This window comes from Halictus rubicundus, chromosome 12 (genome assembly GCF_050948215.1).
Source record: "Halictus rubicundus isolate RS-2024b chromosome 12, iyHalRubi1_principal, whole genome shotgun sequence".
Lineage (NCBI taxonomy): Eukaryota > Metazoa > Arthropoda > Insecta > Hymenoptera > Halictidae > Halictus > Halictus rubicundus.
This window is the reverse complement of record NC_135160.1, coordinates 9,689,465-9,705,755: the sequence shown is the minus strand read 5'-3', so window position 1 is coordinate 9,705,755 and position 16,291 is coordinate 9,689,465. Positions and strand designations below refer to the sequence as shown.

General features: G+C 46.1%; 1 protein-coding gene across 9 annotated transcripts in view; it reads left to right on the top strand.

The window, feature by feature from the left end:
- The window catches only part of LOC143359657 (phosphatase and actin regulator 2), a 349,047-nt gene that overhangs the window by 107,157 nt on the left and 225,599 nt on the right, over window positions 1–16,291 (top strand). The window lies entirely within an intron of this gene.

The following is a 16,291-nucleotide window of genomic DNA, read 5'->3' as shown; positions in this document are numbered from 1 at the left end:
ATCAACACAAGGATGAAAAGAGCCACAAAGTGTCCGTATTAACCAAACAGGTAAATCCTAAGAAAGCCCGAATAATGCCCAAAAAATAAAATGGCACCTTTTTTCTGTCAGTAACATCGTAGAAAATGTTGCTCATTAACAGAAGGGTGAAAAGTAAAAGTTAGGTAAATCCTAAGAAAGAATAACGTTCAAGAAATAAAATGACACCTTTCCTCTATCAATGAATATCTTTAAAAGTACTGTTCGTCAACGTGAAGACAAAAGGAACCATAACATGTCCGTACTAGCCAACCAGATAAATTTCGCAGAATTGCGACGCGGAGCGCAGCAACAGCGCAGGACGATGGCGTTGTGAACGCAGCCGTACAACGAGCACCGTTACTCCCCACCCGGCCGACCCTAGCACGGTGTAAACGTACTCGAACGGGCGCGTACTACGCGTAGTATATTACGCGGCGTGCAATGCGTTTACCTTGGCGCGCAGCGCGAGCTGTGTTACCTGTGCGCCCCGCGCACCGCAGTCACGCAACGCCGGGGAACGTGTGATCGAGTCGGTGTAACGCAACCGATGCAACGCGCTGCACACACTGCACTGCTGTGCACTGCACTGCACTGCATCGCATCGCACGACGTTCCCTTTCGACTCGAGCACTCGCGCGGCTTCGCTCGCGGAAATTTCACCGTCCCCGGGAATCCATCGAGATGCCGGAGACCGCGGATCGCTCGAATGATTTAATATCGAGGCACGAGACTGAAATTCGACTCCTCGAATATTTGATATATCAGACCCTCCGATTCGAATTCAATTCTCACAGGCGCGCCGCGCCGATCCGCGCCGCTTTGTGCGCGCTGCGGTCGACGGAAACACGCCGAGCCTCTCGCTTAAATATTCTTTTGTACACAGCATGTCCCCGTGCTACCCGCGAAACGCTGCAGGGGTAGGTTTAACCCTCTCCCGAGCACCACTTGCTTTAAAACGTCGCTGAAAATACTCGGGACCCGCGCGCGACTCGCGATTGCTACTTCTTTGAAGACTTCGCGAAACGCTGCGGAACGACGCCGACTCTCGAAGACGCATGAGAGTGCAGCTCGCAAGGTTCCGTTGCGTGCACTTGTTATTCGCTATTTTCTAGAAGCACGCGCTAACTCAACTCGGCTGTTGCACATTTTTGCGGAGCGAGATACGCGACTCCCCTCGCGGCTACAATAACCAAAACCCTCCGAGACCCGAAAGCAGTCATTAAAGCTACAAACAAGCAATATAATTATGTAAATATCAATGGCTCGGCGAATGTTTTTATTTTGAGGAAAGTACGGACGGATTGACAATGAACAAGAATTCGTCCATGGAGATTGTACAGGGTGTATAAAAATTATATGTCACGACCACCATAGCGCGATTCTATGGATCGGTGGAACTCTGTTTAAAAAATGCACCGCAAAATTCACCTTGACCTTGGAAGTCAAGGTCGAAGTGTCGGAAAATTTTCTTTTATTGCATCGTACAGTACTCATCACTCAAATTTTTCGACACTTTCACCTTAATTTTCGAGGTCAAGGTGAATTTTGCGGTGCATTCTTTTCACAGATCTCGACCGATCCGGAGGTGTAGAATAATTTTTATACACCCTGTACTGAATATTGAAGTAGTATCGCGGTGGCAACACCCGGGAGCTGCGCACAACAAGTTTACCGTAGTAACAGCACAGGCAAGCACCTCGGGCCGGCTCGGCAAGCATTCGCGAAGACGAGTAGCGTCGACACCTGTAGGCAGCCAGACTGACCGAGTGGTCTAAAAGCAAAAAGCCGCGGAACAGGATCGAGGAGGCGAAGAATGGAGGCTGGACCGTTCGTTCGGATCGTCGGACTTTGTCCCGCGTGGATCGGGTCAACGAGTATGCTTAATGGTGGTCGCTGACTCACGCCGGGATTCATAATGCCGCGTCGAGCCGCGCCGAGCCGCGTTGAGAACCGCTGGTATCGATGACTCCGAAAGCATCCGGGCGTTCGGTCAGACGCAATTATTTGCATATTTATCGACACCAAACATACGCGACCGATAAAACCGGCGATATTGGAGAGTGTCGCGTCATCCGCGGACCGAAACACTGGGAAACATCAGTTTGCTCTCGGTCGATTTGGAAAACGTCATCCGTTCCGTGTTTCTCGCTGTCTCGAAGATTTTTATGAATTGTCAGTGTTGAGACGCAACGCAATGCGAGACCCACGAAAGTGTCTCTCGAATTTGACACCGAGTCCCAAACACTTCGACCACGTTTACTAGAGGCAATAAGTTAGCCTAAGAGTCGAAGACTCCAAGCGACGGGACTCGTCCAATTTTTTCTGCGACTTTCCGCCACCATAACATTAACAATTTAAGACAGCGTCTGGACAACCTCTAAACACTCACCCCCAATTTTCTGCCACTACTATTTACCACCTCAACCACCAATTTCACATCCCTTAAAAACCCATCTCTGCGTACGAGTCTTTAGTCTTCAGTCAGTCTTCAGTTAGTCCTCGTTTACACCACATCTTTGTACAGTTGTTATCATTAACCCCTTAACGCACAGTTTTGTTGAAAAAAAAATCAATTTCTGGTGGAGAATTTCGATATATTGCGCTTTCGTTCCATGGAAAAAGGCTATATTTTATTCTTGAATAAATAAGTGTTGTAGCTTACAATCCCATGTAAATGATAAATATCAATAAAACGATCTTTTCATTGCTTTCACATTGTTATTTTCAATTCTCGATTATATTCGAGCGTGAAAAATTATAGCAGCATAAAATACAACGCCGTTCGAATTATCTCGAGTGTGCACAGTTTGGTCTGTTTAGCGCGCTCGAATTAACTCGAGCGTACAAGTTAAGGGGTTAAATGCAGAGTTATTGTTACCAACAAGTTTTACAATCCCTTATACCGCTCAAAACACCTCACCCTTTAAAAAGAACTACCTAGCACGGTTTTAAATAATCAAGCAGGAGTGACAGATATGAGAAAAGTCGAATTTACTGATCTTCTCCATCTACGCACGCACAGTCAGTGATGCGATGCTTCGGGTTAAAATCACATTCGCAGGGCAAGGATGGCGCAGCTTTGCGTCAACACGGATTCAATGTTTACTATAAGTGTCGCGTCGTCTGCTCCAATCTGGGTGATGTCATTTTTTAGGTAGTCTCCTAGTGTCTTCTTAGCGAATTTTACCGCGAGCAGTGAAATTTATTTATTCTACTTCCTTATCTACACAAAAAATGAGGCTCCGCTGAGCTCGAGACACTCCTCGGTACCGGAAGAGTGGTTTCTGGACATTTTAATGAAATTTAACCGTGGATTACTACAGTTGTTCGTGAATAGGCGAGCACATTGCCAGATTCCGGTTCACGAGTTTCTCCAATTCTGCGAGTTGGGCGTCACTGGTTCATTCTCTTATTCCACCGTCGCGAAACGTGTTTCAGCTTCGGGACTTTTTCGCTGGTTCTTTGAGAGCCTCTCGAGCGTGGCGTTTCATTAAGTTCCGCGGGTGTCGCCTCGCGTGTCATCCAGACAATATCGGGACGAAGGCGATGGAGCTCGAAGCTCTTTGAAGCCGAAGCTTCTTGAGGCAACATGATCGAGCATGGTCCATCGAGAATTCTTTCCTTTGTATTCTACCACGATAGAAATTGGACGGTATCTCCTCTGGAGCAGGCCGTTGAGAAATTCCCACTTTTGGGACGAAATAGCGGACCTGCTTCGATAAGCGTTCGTTGATGGGACGAGGTAATTTGTAGACTATTTCTTTTGCAAATTCTATGGCTTTAATCTGATTTCCGCTTGTTAGGGCGTTGATCGAAGAAAGATTGATGGTTGAGTTTAGCTTGGAATAAATTCTGAGAAGTGTTAAGTTTTTAGTTCTCTGTTCGATCCTGAAGGGACGAACTAGGAATCACACGATCCTCAAAAATAGTGGGACAGATTATTCGCCCGCATTTTGCATCCATTGTACTGTTGCTGACAATAATGTATCAATGTATTTTCTATCATAGTCTCTCTGAAGTCTCTCTATATCTAAAACAGGATTCCATATCTACTCCTGCTTAGGTTCTACAGAGTGAACAAGATTTGATAGCCAGCAAGGACAGTGTCCCTAGTCTCCCAGGTCTCGAATCAATTTCAAATCCGATCACCGCGAAACTAGATTCCAGTAATTACCGGAAATCTGATTCGCTTCGACGGCATCCTGTCCGAGGATTGCTACATTCAGATCTCTCTTCCACATTTTCTCACGACCTTCGCATATTGTATCCCACGTAACACGCTCTTCCGGCAAGAAAAGAAAGAGCAAGCTCTACCGTAATTAAGATCCTTCTCGTTTTCGAAACGTGCTCGCTCGCACCGCTTACTCGTGCTTTTCATTTCTCCCCATTAGTTAACATTGTAATATGTGATCCAGTTCTCTGAGGAAAATGTCCTTAGTATTTTAAAAGATGCCCAAAGGATTCGCAAAGGGTTAAACATGTAAAATTAAATTTTCAAATAATGCAGAACGTGCATACTAATTTCGTATTTTCAGTTTGAGTGTTATTTTCATTCTGACCAGCTGAGAAGTAAAAGATGATATTAGTATTTCAAAAAATTCTTGGCCTCAGAGGATTAAACATGTAACTTTGAATTTCAAAATAGTACACGACAGTGATCTTGTCTTTCCAATTCGAATGTCGTTTTAATTCTGACTGACCGGGAAATAAAATACTTGCCAGTTTCCTCGAGCAATGTTAGTAGAAGGGAAATACCACCAACGAGCGTCTTCAGGGTGATATCCATGATTTATCCCCGTCCATCTCAACTTGGCCGCCATGGGGGTGTAAAGTCGGGTTACCGGAGTGTCGTATAGGGTTTGCACATTTACAGGATAACCCAGGACGACACCAGCTTGCAAACTTGCCCTGTAACAGCGCAAGATTTATGATACACCGTTGCCAAACCGCGGGATGAACTCGAAGCCCTTATTCCTTTCAGGATATGAAAATAATAAAACCGAAGTCTCACAACATCCCCTAAAAACTTCCAAAAATATTGCAAAAGTCATATCCACGTCAAAATTCGCCGACGCGAAATCGAAATGTGACGAACCCCGAGTTCCCTGATGGCAAATCAAATTTGCGTTCGGCCAATGAATGCCACATTAATTATCCCCCCGATCCTCCGCGGATTCTGCAACTCGCGGGGCGCGTTCGTCCGCAAAAATATTACGGGCATAAAAAATCCAGGCGCGCATAAATCCCCTGATGCGCGACCGCGTTTTGCGGCCGGGCATATTTTTCCGTAACGCTTGCACAGGGAGCGGTGCATAAAACAAGCCCGTCGGACGCCTCTGAAAAATGGAGGGGGGAAAAAAAGAAGGAGTATCCACCGCCCCGCCACCGGTGGCATGTAAGGACACATTCGCGCGAGCTGGGGGATGCAATTAGGGATTAACGAGCATTTAGCCCCGGTGGAAAGGCGAATAATGGAGATTCGATCCCCGGCGAGCGCGAAAGGCGGACGGCTACCCGGCAAGGGGTGGCTTTATGGTTTCTCGTGCTTTGTGCACGCGAAATGCTGTCTGCTGCTGGGCGCATTCCAGTCGATGGGCAGACCCGTACCCAACCCCCCGCTGTTTACCATCCGCGTATTTGTTTCCAGGCTCGTCGCAGGAAATTATACGCGATCGATCCGTCCCGCAGTGGTTCGATTACTCTCGGCGCAATCTGGACAAAATTATTTCGAATTCTCCATTTAAAACACACGCTAATACATGCTCTACCGAAGCTTTATATTCCATCATCTTCCGCAACTACAATAATTGTAAAATAAAAAATCTGGGACCGGTCGTGGTTTAGTCACGGACTGAAATTAAATTTTAAGTCAAAGGGTTAAACCGTGAAGACCACTAAAACACGGACGCCGCGTTCGACTGTCAAAGCGCTTGATTGTTTGTCCTCCCCGAAATCAGAGTCGCGAAAGAGGGGGGGGGAGGGTGGTTAGCATAATTGAAAGAGCGCGAGACATCCTGAATGCCGAGCGAAGGATAATCTCGGACGATCGAGGGGTTGAGCCTCGACAGAAGACATCTAATGGAATAACGACGTCCAGACGTTTTCGGGCAGGCAGTCGGGCTTCGGAAACGAGCGGAAAAGTGCAAAGATAAAGCGAGGGTTGCTGAGCGAACGAGCGAGCGAGCGAGCGGTTAGGGCAACGTTGCCCTGGACATGGCTCCCGCAGCCCTCGGCGCAGGGCTCGCCTCGCAAGGGATGCTGGGGCGTTGCTATGGAGACGCCACACTGTTTTCCGTTCCCCAATTACCTGGCCGCGGGTTGTCAACTTGAACCCCTAAACACATTCCAGCGGCTACCGGGGCTAGGTGACACAGGTGTACTCGGGTGTTCCGGTCTGCCTCAAGACACACTCGGCGTCTGGAGTGTGCCGGCCCTCCTCCGAAACAAAGCCACCACTACCGTCACCTCTCCCTCCCCCCCCCATGTCCCGTTTGTAATCGTTTGCATCGGTCGCCACGATGGTTGCTCGTCGCCCACGAAATCGCGATACCGACGAAGCACCATCATGGTGCAGGTGAAATCGAGCGCAGACAGAGCCCGAGTGAATGGAGGATGAAATGCCGCCGCGGAGGACGTCTCCATTCCCCAGGATTTTAATCGCGTTTAGTACTGCAACCCCTGTCCTGCGGACGCTGATTGTTCGTAACGAAAACTTTCCTCCCTGGTAGACGCGTCTTTCGAATTGTATCTATGCGTAAAATCTAGGCGTAAATATTTCTCATTCGTTGCGATCCATATTCTATACAGGGGTGCTCGGTTGAATTTAACTGAAACCTGCTCGGTCAAATTTACACGAGTCAGCCTCTCTGACGATTCACTCATCGATGCCTTCGCACAATGTTAAGAAGGAGACAGAAGATGTCCTGCTCGCGAGAATTGGCTCCCGAACTGATGCAAATTTAACCGAGCACCAGTGCACCACTCCGAACGTTCATTCCGTGGACTCTGTCACGTCGATTTATAGTTTCATGAAAATGCGAAATATCTTGATACTAGGTTTACGAAGCACTGAAAGTGAGTATTTTACATTACTTTATAAAAATTAGAAGAATGTGTCTATCCAAGTTTTTAGCCATTTTGTAAATAATATACAGGATCATCCGTTTTTAAACGGCCAAACGTCAACCAGCTATAGAGGACCCCAAATGGAACAACTTTCACCCCTAACACTTTTTTTGATTCGGTCTTGATTTTTAGATAATTGCAAAAACCCGTCATTTTTTGCTTTCACTTAAGATTAAATATATATTAGGACTGCAATTATGTATCTTGATGATTTTTCCTTTGTTTGGTTTAAAATAAATAGGGGCATCTTTTTTATTAAGTCAACTTTTTTGTATGACTTTTGGATCTTGGTTTTTTTGACATGGGGCACGCCGCGGAAACTGAATGAAATAACTTCAAATCAAAAAAAGTGTTAGGGGTGAAAGTTGTTCCATTAGGGGTCCTCTATATCTGGTTGACGTTTGGCCGTTTAAAAACGGATGACCCTGTATACCTAAAGAAATCAATTTAATAATCGTAAATTAAAAATATTAGAACCCGTCATTTCGACGGGTCCCGTAAACCTAGTGTTGAATACTGTAGCTTTAACATTATTAAGTAACACCATAAGTAAATGACAACTGCTTTGACCTCTCCACAATTACTGTTAGATGATTGCAAAAATGGGTGGGTGCAGTTCGAAAGAGTACAAAGATCGATAGAATTTAATAGTATCGCTTTTTGAAGTTATTAACCCCTTCCGGTCCAATGTCGAGACTCGATATTACCTTTGCATTTATTACACTGATTTACAGCGCGTTCGTTTATAATGTCATACATAATTTCATGGTAGCATTTCGAGAAAACGCAGGACAGCTCGCCGTCTGGCTCCGGTCGCTGGCCGATTATGGGAGCGCTCGGCACGGTTCAAGATCCCTCGAACAATAACGTTTGTCCATTGTTGCGTCGGGCATGCCTGTTGCATCAAAGCGTTGCCAATGGTCGAACGGCACTTATGCCTCGCCGGACGGCGACATATTGCCGTGGTTCGAGTGACATTCGGGTTCATACGCTCGCTCCGGTAATATCGAAGCCGCAGCATGGTTAAGCGTCGCGTCGCCGTCGCCCCTCTGTCCCGGTCGTTCTAACAACAATAATTAATCTCTGCCCACGCGGGCCCACGACGACAAAGCGCCGGTACCCGCGCGGAAATCGTCGCATCGCGGCCTCGTTAGCACAAACGACGAAAATTTCGAGCGGCCACGCCCGACCCTGAGTGCCGTCTGATTGAGTTCTTTGGTCGATTGCGTGGGAATCTCGATTCCAGCCACTACTCGCGACCACTCATTTTCTTTTTTTTTTTTTTTTGTTTAATCGACGTCGAGCTTTTCTCATACCGTCCGCTCTCGAATTCAGCACAATTAAGTCCCTGCCCGGGACTTCCGGTTGCCGAGCTCGTGAAAATCCTCGGGGTCGTTCTTACGAACGGTTGTTCTTTTTATGCAGTGACAATTTTTATAAACTGACTGGTACGTTTTATTTATAAACGAATTTATTTTGACTTCGCGTGGCTTTCGTGTGGATTAATTTTAAGAAATGTGAGATGACACGATTGGTTATTTAACCCTCGGACGCCTGCGAGTTCTAGGCCTTTGTCGGAGTCATTTCTGACCCACACAAATATTTCCCTAATCATATTGACGACCGCTCGAGCTTATCCCCACCACTACCGTGACGGGTCACAAATGACTCCGGCATAGAATACGGAGGGTTACCCAGGTAAGGTGGTGAGATTGGTATTAACTGAGGCAGAAGATGGAAGACTATTTTCTCTCTGACAGTTGTGCCAATTTATAGCTACACCAATTATATTAATATTTTATTTATAAATTGAGCAATTAACCCTGTAAGCTTTAAATGTTTCTATATAGTTAAATAGTAGTATTTCTTTGACTCCTACTAAAATGACAGTTGTAGGAGCGAGCTTTCTATGCTAAATAGGCAGTGCATTTGTCTGAAATGATCGAGGAACAAAGCGTGTAATAATAATTTTTTGAGCAACGAAACTATAAGCACGGACAGAAAATACATGATACAGAAAGTGGTGAATATATCACCAGTTGCCAGAATGGAAACTATTACTGGAACATCAAACAAGGGTCGGATTACAGCTTTCAGCCTTACGACTGTTTCATCCCGCCGCACCCCATACATTACATCCCATAAGCATTCCCCTATTCACCGAAAAAATGGATTGGCTGCATTTAACTCCCCGAAGCTTCCCCACCCTCTCCAACCAGCATCGTGCCCCTAAAAGCTGAAGCTAATAGACAAAATACTGACTCAATGCTTGCTCGAACAGTTCACGAGGGTGAAACAAGATGAATTGACGACATCGCTATAGCCAGAAATATTCTAATCATCCGCGCAACCCTGTAAATATTCTTCCATCTTTCATCGATGAAATAGATCGACCAAAATCAGTCCCAAGTCATTGATTAACAAAGAATTCCTGCCGTAATAATTTTTTGAACAATGTTTAAACTCTGCTCGCTGAAAACGTGTTTTAACCATCCACGTAATAATATTTTATGAACGCGAGCGTCCTCTGGTTCGCTGTAAAAATTGCTACAATTTAGCCTCGCGGAGCTTAGCTACCCTCATTAGCCTGTATTGTCCCCTAAGGAATCTAATTAGTTATACAGAGGATGATCAAGCAAACTGAAGCGGCGTACAAAGATCTGAAACGGTTGGAAGAAAAATGAGCTAACATCGTTTTAGAGGATAAGAGTCATGGGGTTTAGTTACCTCAACCATCCTCAACACCCATGAAATGTGAATAAACCAAGTTATTAGAACAATGCACAAGTAGACAAAATCGTGAGAAAAATTCGAATAGAAAAAATGACCATATAGAGGTGACTATAAATGCTGTCGAATTAAATTTAAAATACTCAAATGTAAAGGTAATGAAAAACCATTCAAATAAAACAAAATCTCGATTTACCCTTGTAAAACATTATCCTAAATTGGGATCACTTACCTGCTTGTTTTAGGGACACCTTGTTTTGGTTATTTAACAATATACAAGAAAAGCTAATGCAAAGATTCGTGAAAATACATCATGATACCATCTAACATGTAATTTAGGAATAACAGATGCAAAATTTTCTTTCATTTACGCAGAATCTACGATTAACTGGAAAGTACCAGCCCATATTAGGTGACTTTCCTCCACGTCGTCGTTTCCGCAGTGAGCGACGCCGACGAGCACGGTATCGCTCGGCAGAACAACACATTGCCAGAATTTAGCTGGCCGGGGTTTAGCGACCCTCTTTAGCCAGCATCATCTCCCAGAAGCAACCCCGAAATTTGCCCACAGGATCGCGTCCTAATGCGGATTTGGTTTGTTGACACGTCGAACGGAATCCTCGCGGACGCGTTCATGAAGGCGGATTTCACCGGATCCGTGGATCCGGGCGGGCCGGCGCGGGCATCGGTCCCGGATTAAACGTTCGCAAGCGTGTGCCTGCCGGTGGTGGCTCGTGGCCACCGATTTGCATATCGCCTACCCCGTAACTAGGAATCACGAAGTGGCCGTCGGTGCTTCTCGGGTCTATGTATAGGTGCGGGTGCGGTTGGCCAGCTAGCTGCGTAACAAGTACCGGAGAGTTCGTTATCGATCGATCGACTCCGCTGCCATGTGACACGCGTCCGTCCCGAGGATTAAATTGCCGTGTGATTCGATAACGCGTTCAAGAACTCTCGAGGCGGTGATCGATAACGCTCTGTGCCCGGCTGAATACATACGCGGAAGCCTTTGTCCCGTCTTTAGCCGGGAGAACTCACTTAGGCGAACGCCCGCTCGAAAAACACTCGGTTCGCCTTAATTCGATGGCTGCCGACCGGTGGACGCGCGATGCGCCGATTCTGCGCTTCACGATGATGCACCACGCTCGCAGAAATTGATCGCTGGCTTGTCGAGTTCCTGCGACTTCTTGCAAAATAAATTTTAGAACAATCTGGACTGCGATGATTTGAAAGGGCGAACTCTCTAGTTTCACGCCCCTGGACTCCGTTTTTTCAAAGTCCCCTTTTCAGGATGTTCAACCCTTACTCCATAAGCGTAGGTCTTTCGGAAGTAGGTAGCGAATTACTTTTGTATGAACAAGTTAGTGCTTAAATCTTTTGTTCTAATCTCAATTGAGAAGGTTCGGAGATGTTGCTAAAATTTTTTCGGAACAGAAACGCTGATTTACGGTTTGGGACTGCCGGAGAAATGTTTACAGTATAAAAGAGACGATACTGGACGAGTGTACATACAATAATAATATTATAACTGGTGATAGGTATACTTCTACGGTGAATCTTTTCAGACGATTCCAGGAGCCTAAAGGCTTAGTATTCCACGCCAGAAGCAGCCTCCCACAAAAACCCTCTCAAGTAGACACGTCTAAAGTGCGCCCCGATAATTCATTTCGCTTAGCCTCTCCGCGAGAAAATATACAGATGCTCGGAACTTTTAAGTATCTCGCAGAGGGTGTAGGAATTTACACGACGAATGCCTGTCGTATAAATTCACAGCCGAATGATAAACTACAAGCAACTCGTCGCTAGCCTGCGGATCTTTATGCGAATTCCGATTTTTACATCTCGGTTTACGGAAACTGAAATGCAGGAAAAACTTCATGTTGAAGATTTATTTTGGTAAAAATGAAATGATAGCATTATTAATTCGTTTTCTCGTATTTCATAAGGACTCGCAGTCTGCACGTCGTCAATGTGTATTTCGTGCGTTGTTTCGTTTTCTGTCGTGCACTTGAACAGACGATGTCCGACTCGAATGTCTTCTAAAACCTCTCTCAAAGGGATCGATATATAAAGGATCCCACTCTCGCAGGATCGCCGGTCCTTCTCCGTGATGCAAGGACGCTGCGCCTGGACAATGTCATCGTTTCCTTGAGCCCGGCCACCCACGCTTTAACTGGTCCTTGAGACATTGACGTCGAGAGAGAAAGTCTCGCCCTTTCCTCCCATTTCCTGGCGTCCCTCTCAAGAGCAAGAATGGGAACGCGGAAAATTTATTTTCCACGGTTACGGAATCTCCGTGGAACAGAGACAACGAATGCATCTTGTCGATAAGGGTTGCTGAGCAGCGCCACTGCGATTTAAAGTGAAACACCCTCTCACCGGGGATGAAGTATTTTTAGTCTAAACCCTTTGAGCATATTGAATGGTTCACTTTCAAAGTTGCGAACGAATATTACAATTATAGTAATATTTAAATACCAGTATACGAAATGATTTGTTGAAAATTGCTGTGGCTGTTAAAAATTCCTAATGATCCATGGATTTCCACGAAATTCCCAGATAATTCGTTAAAATTAATGGGGAACGGGCCGAGCAGCAAGACGCGGCGATCCCGTTGCAATTTCGCCGAAAGTGCATTGCACGGGGACCACGTGACCCCGTGGTCCCGCCACCGCCGATTTGTCTCCCGTTTTTTTTCAGCAGCTTGACGCGATAATGGGCGGGTCACGTTAAGATGCATCGCCGCGTAGAACAATGGGAACTGCACTCTCCATCGTCGCGTTAATATTGCCATTGTCCGCGAACCGGTAGACGATGCACATCGGTGCAACGACTCTCGACGGGCTTTGACGCGCGTGAATAGGCCTTCCAGATACCGGAAGCTCTTTGTCGCGTCAATTATTCCGCTTCGAGCCACCGATATACCGCTTTCCTTCCCGTTTCTCGGCGAATCTTCCCCGGATCGCTCGGATCTCGCTCGGATCATTCGGAAAAAATGCTACTTGAGACTTCCATAAATCTGCCTGAACGTGATCGACATTTCTCTTGCTTAACGTTAAAAACTTGTTCTCCTTTGATGGCACTTACTCTAACAAGGACGAGGGGCTCTCGACGTTTGCCCAGCAGATTCGCCATGGTTTTTAAACTTTTTATGTACATCCCGTTTCATTTCATTGGTTTTTATCTCGAGGATACTTTCTGTTCGTTCGCTTCGCTTCAACGTGTATTCTTTTTCTTTTACCTTAGTCCAATCTTACTGTTTTTCTTCGATTTATTCGCGATCCTTCGGATTTGTGCTTTCTCTCCGGGTACGCTCCTCTGTTTATTCTAGTACTTTTATGTTCGTTACTATTTTCCATTGCTTGTACATTAAACTGAGACGTAGAATATTTTATTCTAGTATTATCTAGTTCGTAGCACCAGTAGACTGTTGGGAATTTTCTGATTAAAATGAGTCCAAACACGACGCGAATAGCACCACTTTTACAGCCTTAAGGCAAATATAAAAATTAGGGACATAAAAAATTAAGCAGCAGGTACCAATTCTACAAAAGTCGACCGATTCACGTCGCGTTTGGACTCATTCTAATCGGAAGAATCTCGAAAATCCAACGGTGATATATTTAAAAAGAAAAAAAAAATGTGACCGAATTTAAAATTTTCCTTTGACAGCATCCACCCCGATTTCGCTCGCTATATCTTTTCTCTCACTTTGTCGAGCTTTGAGTGGATTCCTCGAAGGGAAAGGCAACACCGTGGCGCAAGAATTTGACTTTCGGACCCCGAAATTCGCGAGTTTCGCCGAGCTGTGTCGCAACGAGGAAATGTCGCTAGCTCTCGCATCGAAAATAACGACGCTGTTCGCCCGAGTAGGCGAGCATCGACTCGCCGATAGGATTCATCGGAAGCGAAGGGCATCGCCTAGGCGAACGGGTTTGAAATGGATATCGCATGCTCGATCGATCGAGCGTTCTTCAAGTAATTTTGACCCACGATCTTGGCGGTGCTTGCCAAGGAATGCCTTCCCCGCGAATCCCGTGCCAACAGTCCGCCCGCTGAGCCATCTCCGATGGCATTGAGTCTCGAGAAAACTCTCGGAGATCGGAGCTGCACTCGGCTCTCGAGACGCTGCGTGCAATGCCGGTGTTCGTCGTTTCCGCGGTCTTTCGCAGTTCTAGAACTGCAACTCGAGTAACAATGCGCCAGCAGTCCCCCCATACCTAACTAGACGCATACAACACCGATGCACCGATTCGCATCGATTCATTCGGGTGCTCGTAATGATTTCGTGAGTGCTCGCCGATCCTACGAGTACCTTATGTCATTGTTTATTCATTTGAATAATTCATGTGAACGATTCCCTCGAGGGGAGCTCGACTACCAATTTCAAGAAATCGTTTTTTAATAGCAGCATAGAGATCCCTTAAGCTTCAGTCGGGAAAATTGTTCGATCGATTGAATTCTCCCGATGCACACGGTTTAATTAGTAATGAAGATCTTGTACACCAGTTGCCGTTCAACGTCCTCAATGGAATTTCGATTCGAATGATCGCCGAGCCATAAAATTCATTGCCAATTAATTGGAAGGGCAACGGTGGCTTTCGACCGTTCATTAATCATCCCGAATTAGTCCTGTAAGGACCTATCGTAACTAGGTGCTGCGGCAGTCGGACTAAATCCACCCCAGAGCGTCGTGCCAAGAATTCAGGCTGGAAGATCCTCGAAAAGTGTCCCGGAGGGATGCTCAAGGCCGATAATCGTCGCTCCCGACGAAACTGCCCTACCGCACGTTATCATCCGTTATTCCCCACCGGGGCCACCCCCGAAATTGCCGTTCGACAACGCCCTACGCGTTGCCCTTTCTTCTCCTCGCTATCAGAGACGATCCTTAACGCGAGCGACGCACGACCTCTCTTGCACACGTTGCACTGACGGATGTTGATGTGTCTCTCGCCTTGGGGTGCACACGATGTCTCGCAAAATACGTCTGCAGGCGACGGAACCAGGGGTGCGGAGGCTCTGTCAGCCGGTTTTGTATCGGACTCGTCTCTGAAACCGTTTCTCAAGGGCTGTTTACGAGCTTCGACTATCTGCTCGGGTGTAAACGCGTTATTCAATCTTCGGGGGTAGGTCACATTCTTTTCAGCACGCTTGGGACGTTCCACTGAAATACCACCCTTACTGTATAGACCACCATTGCTGCGTATAGATTATAGCGCTTTCGGAATTTTCCGCGGTTTCTGCGAGAATAAAGAATTTAAGGGATGAAAAAATTTCAATCGAGATACTAGATTATCTTGCTTGGAAGATTTATTTGCTTCATTGGGGAAGCAGTCGTTGTTATATTTTAGGGGGTGAGAAATTCTTTTGCTACCTCCGGGGAGACGCTTTGAGAATAATTAATTTACCGCTGGGGGGTAAATGAATTTCATCTGTAATTTCTTAGGGACGTTGTTCAAACTTTCAGGGGGGGTGAAAAATTATTTTACCACATTTAGGTATTTTGGGAATAAATAATTTAACTTTTTGGGGGTGAAATATTTCTATTGAAATACGACGTTCAATAATCTAAATCTTCATAATCTGAAACGGTAAGCCGACACGTTAATGAATAAACCATTGCGCGGATTCAATGCTCTCGGCCCGCTTTAAACAAACGTAGGGCATAGAAATCACTATTACTCAGTCAGATAATACAGATAGATCGCCGGCAGCCTTGTCGCGTTTCGAGTTACCGAGGCAAATCCGTTCGGCGAAACACGAGAGCCATTAAATATCTATGGGGCCACGGTGTCGGGTATTGATTTTATGGTGACATCGACATGGCCGTCTAACAATGAGTTAAGAGGAGGCAACGGAGCCACGGAACCTCGCCGGACGCGTTCGATACGGTTTTCTGCAAATACTCGTTCGCCGGGTCGGCGAATATTTCGCCAGCTATGGACACAATAGCCTAAGTTCCACTTTCGGAACGTACGCGCGTCATCCTTCACGGCGTTAGCGTCATATTCTATTCGCTTCCCTGCTGCGAGCCCCCCCCCCCCCCTGTGGGATACACAATGACGGAGAAATTCTATAAACCATCGCGCGCGCAAAAAAAAAGGAAACACACTGTTAGAACGATTTTTCTGCAACCCTTCGGGGAGCCTCGGGAACAATCGCGAATATTCGACAAAACTGTGCTTGTTCGCACGGTTGCAGAAGCTTTCGACAAGCCCATTCCACCCGATTTCCAATGAAAGTTCGCACGTGCAAAAATTCCATCGCGGCTCTCCTACCAGGTAATTTCGTTCGATATCCAAATTCTTTCAAATGCATTCGCTTCCACGGACGATTCGCTATGCGATTTTTTCGCGAAACCCTTTATGAAAGCCCCCCCTCTAAACCCCCTCGAACCCGCGCGGACATCGATAAA